Genomic DNA, 5,384 nt, shown 5'->3' with positions numbered 1-5,384 from the left:
CCATCCTGTTTATTTGTTTGATGCACATCAGCCGACACTTTCCCCCTGTGTTAAACATCACACTGAAATCTCTGAAGCTTACACATCCCCATAAATCTGGTCAGTCAGCAGCTGCAGCATTTCCTGGTGTTTGATTTGTCTGTCTGGACGCTAAGCTCTGGAATTCACTCCCTAACCCTATTCGCCTCTCTACCTCTCTCTTTCTCTCTCCCTTTAAAGATGCTCCTTAAAACCAACATCTTTGAATCATCCTTTGGTCTCCTGTCCTAACGGCTCAGCGTACAACCTTTTTTGGTGAAGCACCTGGGGTGGTTTTAACCACATTAAAGGCGCTATATGAATGCAAGTTGTTGTGTGATCTACATATTTGGTGAGGTGGGGCTGTTGTTTCAACGCCCAACATAAACGCACCAGGCAGTGACTGGCAAAAACCTGCCAGGCTCTGCTCTTGTGTAATTTGAAAAATGCAATCCTTGCCCTGTCGCAGTTCCAGAACTGGGTCGGCTAACTGCAGCTAGCCCAAAGGTAACTAATTCCGGCAGCAAGATGTTTCGTGAATAATTTGCTACGTGTACTATTTCTTCCCTCATTGATCTGAAATATGCACTGGAAAGATTTATCTGCTTCAATTTGTTGCAGGAGTTTGATTGTGACCGAAGATTCTCTGGTGCTGCGCTGTTACTGTGTTTGTCTGGGAGCTTAGTGTGGTTCAGTAGATTGTATTTGATTTCACGAGTCACCAAGTGCGCAATACTAAACGAGGTCCTCTTACAAACAATCGTTTGTTCCAAGTTTTTCGGATTGAATGCGATGGGTTTTCACGCAGTACAAATATTTGCTTAAAATGTTCAGCCTCGTCTATGGTTGCTTCTTTGGGATTTTTGTTTTAATTCCATTCCTGCAAAAATCTCCCAGTGGAATTTTTTCTTCCCCCCCCCGCCCCCCCCGTCCCTCTCTGTCTTGTCTGTCCCGATTGGAGTGAGGAATGTCAGTGGTGGGCGCGGGAGAAGGAGGGATGGGGATAGGAACTGAGGGATTGGGGAGGGGGGGTGGAAATGGAACATTATTCCGCTTTGCAAGCATATGTAACCCCGCCACTCTTCCCCAGCTCCCTCGGCACTTTAAGAGGTCAAGACGCAGCAAAGGGTTTGCATTGGTTGGCTTTCCCGACTGATGCTGTGCGGCGAAGTGCACAGACATGAGAAGCATCTGCAGGGTAGTGTCTGAAGCCAGGGGGGTGCCTGGGGAGCGAGTCTGGTCTGGTTGGCTCCAGCCATCATCGTCAGATTACAGAGGCCACTTGTTCAATCACATCCACCAGGACTCCAATTAATGTAGACCCAAGCTGCTGGTTAAACTATGGCGCCTTTTGTATGTTTTCACAGAGGGATAATCTTTATTCCAGATTACACAACACACGGAAATGAAATGCAACAACCAAAGGAATCCTTCTACATCCCGCTACTGGCAATAGGATCGGCTGCGAAGCAGCTGTGAGGTTGTTGTTTTTTTGGTCAATAATCCCACAGTTCCTAACTCCACCCTCCGAGCTGCAACAAGTCCCATTCCCCATCAATACTGACTTCTAAGCCCATGTGGCGCTGCCAATTTTAAGAGTAGTTTGTGCGTGATGTTGTGATGGATGGAGAGTGGCAGCTCAAGTTGGATTGTATCACCGACCTCCAACCACCCCACCTCCCATCATTGGTCAACTGGCCACCCGCCAGGCCCATCCCAGAGTCAGCCGGAAAGTTGCCAAACTGTTCAATTGGCCGATTCTTCTTTCCCCCCTCTGTCTTCAATAATCGATCAAAGCATTCTTTACTTTTTTTTTAAAGTACACAATGTTACTTTAGTGTCCCTTTGATTTTGATTTTTTTTCCCAGGGTTACTTTCGGCTATGTCCAGGAGAATCCCCAAGGCCAATTCTGGAGATTTGGTAACACTAATTGAGACTGCGGTGAACTCACTGTGTGGAGGAAGGATCCTTGTGGAAGTGCGAACGGATTTCAATCCCATTTTCTCTGGCTGGTTTCAATCCCAGGTATCTGATAGTGGAAGGCGGTTATCCGATTCACTAGATCCTCCTGAGATGTTGCCCGATCAGAAATTCCAAAACTATTTACTGTGCCAACCGAGCTGAGATAATAAATAGTAAGTGTTCAAATAAAATACAGATAAAAACATTTGTTTTGATGCCTCTATGGTTTTCTCCTGGACTCTTGTTTGTAGCAGTGTCCTGAAGATTAAGGTAGCATTGTGGATAGCACAATTGCTTCACAGCTCCAGGGTCCCAGGTTCGATTCCCGGCTTGGGTCACTGTCTGTGCGGAGTCTGCACATCCTCCCCGTGTGTGCGTGGGTTTCCTCCGGGTGCTCTGGTTTCCTCCCACAGTCCAAAAATGTGCAGGTTAGGTGGATTGGCCATGCTAAATTGCCCTTATTGTCCAAAATTGCCCTTCGTGTTGGGTGGGGTTACTGGGTTATGGGGATAGGGTGGAGGTGTTGACCTTGGGTAGGGTGCTCTTTCCAAGAGCCGGTGCAGACTCGATGGGCTGAATGGCCTCCTTCTGCACTGTAAATTCTATGATAATCATCAATTCCTCAAAACTCCCGGAAAATCCTGGTGGAGTGGGAGTGGGGGAGGAGGTTAGCAACCCTCGTCAAGTCAAATGGAGAGAAAATAAGGTATGAATATAAAAAATAGGAGCAGTGAGTAGGCCATTCAGCCCCTCAAGCCTGCTCCACCATTCAATAAGATAATGGCTGGTTTTCTGCATTGACTCCACTTTCCCACACCAACCACTAATTCCTTAATTTCCTTAATGTCCAAAAATCTACTGATCTCAGCCATTAATATTTTCAATGATACAGCTCTCTGGGGTAGATAATTCCAAAGATTCGTAATCCTCGGAGTGAAAAGATTTATCCTTATCTCAGTTGTAATTGGCCGATCCCTTATTTCTAGACGATGGATTGGATTCTCCATTTGGGAGACGAAAGACTGGATTCTCCAATTCTACGGCTATGTCCGCAGGATCCGTCTGGTCTTACGATCAGAAAGTCGGCGCTGCCCCCGCACTGATCCTTCGCCCGGTGGTGGGCCAGCAGCCACGCCGCGTAAAGCCCCCAGCTTTACCTGCGGCGGCCACGCCGTGCAACATGGCGCCGACCCCGCACAGACCCGGCCTAACAAAAACTGTCCCCCTGTAACCAGCCTCGCCACCCCCCGGACCACCCTCCATCAGTCACCCCAGCTCTCGCTGAAGCCCCCCCCCTGCCAGCGGAACGGGTCCCCCCCCCCCCAACATAAACCGTTTATGTGGGGGCAGAGCATCGCAAAAATCGCGCCGCTCCCAATTCTGGCATAAAAGTGGATTCTCCGGCCGATCGCTGAATGCGATTTCGGCGTCGGCGATCGGAGAATCCAGCCCTAAGTTCCCCGCTAGTCCCCCTCGCCCAACCATCAGAAAGGCCAGCTGTTTTTGAGAGGGTTTTTTTTTTACCCACTCGCTCCCCCTCAGCAGCCATGGCACCCAGTCCCTGCATGTAAACACTTGCACCAATTCGCGTCCGTGTGACTTCTGCCCGAGAGGGCTGGAGAATGACGTATCTAGTCCGCTAATGACGTTGAAATCCATACAAATGACCAGAGCATGGCGTCAGAACGGCACAGGGCACAAATCGCGAGTTTTCACTTCCGGGCTATTCTCTGCCCGATCACAATTACCGTAGCCAGCGGCAGAAAACGGAGAATTCAATCCCATGTCTCCGAGTTCTATACTCTCCCGCCAGGAGAAATGGTCTCTCAGCCTGTCAATCCTTTTTTAAAGAGTTGATTTTATATTAGTTGGTTTTTAGAGGACTTTATATGTTCCAGTGAAATCATCTCTCATTGTACTGAACTCCAAAGAATACAGGCCACATCTCGACTGAGCAACTGTGTTGGTGCCAGGTTTGCTTTTGAAGGTCTTCAAGCTGTAGAAAGGCAGGTGATCGGGAGTTACACTGGGCTCCAGGCTTTGGGAAAAGGGGACTCAAACTGAGGCTGCCAGCTCGCTCCAGGATGTCTCCAAAGTATCCAAGGAGAACAGTCACAGGAGCGTCACTAACATCGTATGAGGGTTTTCATTTTCTTTGAATGCTTTCATTTATTGATGATTAAACATATTGGATATAGGAATGCGGTGTGACTAATGGTCCAGAATTATTCAATCAAAAGCAAAGAATGTGTTCATTGGGGTGGGAAGGAATTATGCCACAAGGATAGATGGATCGCCTGATCAGTGGCAGGCACGTGGGATGAGACCTGGTCTGGGACACTTTGAACCAATTCCAACAATAGTTGGAGGGTTGTGATGAGCCATGGTTTGGACATGGTGAGCGATGGGGATGAGAAACGTCCTTTCAGTTAAAGCCATCCATCCCACCGGTAAGCTAAATAACTGGGTCTGCAGTAACTGACCAAAAACACAGCCAGTCGTAGAATTATAGAATGATGTAGAATAGGAGACCATTCAACCCATCCTGACTGTGTCAGATCTTTGAAAGAATTCTCCATTTAGTCCCACAACCCCAGTTCTCTCTCGAGCAGCTGCTTGAAGCGAGGGTCTGGACAATGGAGTCTTTTAATGTGGGGGGGGGGGGGGGGGGGTTGCCCTGCAGCTACCACACAGGGGGGGGGGGGGGGTTGCCCTGCAGCTACCACACAGTTCTGGCCGATCAGGGATCTCTCCAGCTCTTGCCGCCTTGCCAAAGGCGTAACATAAGGAGTCATAGGTTGAGAATCAACCTCCTTGGCCACACCACAAACGATAGTTCCGTGGCAGTCAATCCTGGGGTGGGACTCAGGCCCAGAGTTTCAGCTGCGCACCGCACCACAAGACCTCCCTCATGACCCCAGCTACTCTCTCCCCCATAGTCCTGCAAATTTTCAGTGCATTCCAGAACACGACGACCGGTCGTTTGAAGACTCTGTGCCATATTCGCACGTTGCACCCCAAGGGGTTTCAGACAATCTGTGTTTATGTTTGCTTTGCCCTGACTGAGAGTTAAACCTCGGGAGAATGCAATTAATGGATTTCTTTTCAGGTTAAGTGGGGGGATGGCCCGGGAGGTCTGTGAAGTGTTGCTGACCCAGCAGGGGATCTTGTTTCATATCCTCCCAGTGGGCCCGTTCAGCAGCAAAGATATGACTCACCGACACTAACTTGCTCCTCGCTAATCTTCGTCAACTCACTTCCAGCCAATTACTACCCCGTTTACAAGGGATGGGGAATGGACAGAACTGCACAAACAAAGCAGGTTACCTTTCCGCCCCTGAGGGACTATATACAGACACTCTTTGCGGTGGTTAAAAACAGTCCTGTGCTCCCGGAAAATCAT

The 5,384-nt window shown here is 48.9% G+C and overlaps 1 long non-coding RNA gene across 1 annotated transcript; it reads left to right on the top strand.

Annotated features, from left to right (window-relative positions):
- The first annotated feature begins 478 nt into the window (after positions 1-478).
- LOC140393767 (uncharacterized) lies at positions 479-2,186 on the top strand. Its single transcript, XR_011935728.1, has 2 exons — positions 479-525; positions 1,887-2,186. It is a non-coding gene; the product is annotated as an uncharacterized lncRNA (long non-coding RNA).
- Positions 2,187-5,384: the final 3,198 nt, after the last annotated feature.

This window comes from Scyliorhinus torazame, chromosome 17 (genome assembly GCF_047496885.1).
Source record: "Scyliorhinus torazame isolate Kashiwa2021f chromosome 17, sScyTor2.1, whole genome shotgun sequence".
Classification (NCBI taxonomy): domain Eukaryota; kingdom Metazoa; phylum Chordata; class Chondrichthyes; order Carcharhiniformes; family Scyliorhinidae; genus Scyliorhinus; species Scyliorhinus torazame.
The sequence above is the reverse complement of the archived record's forward strand: the minus strand, read 5'-3'. Positions and strand labels throughout refer to the sequence as shown.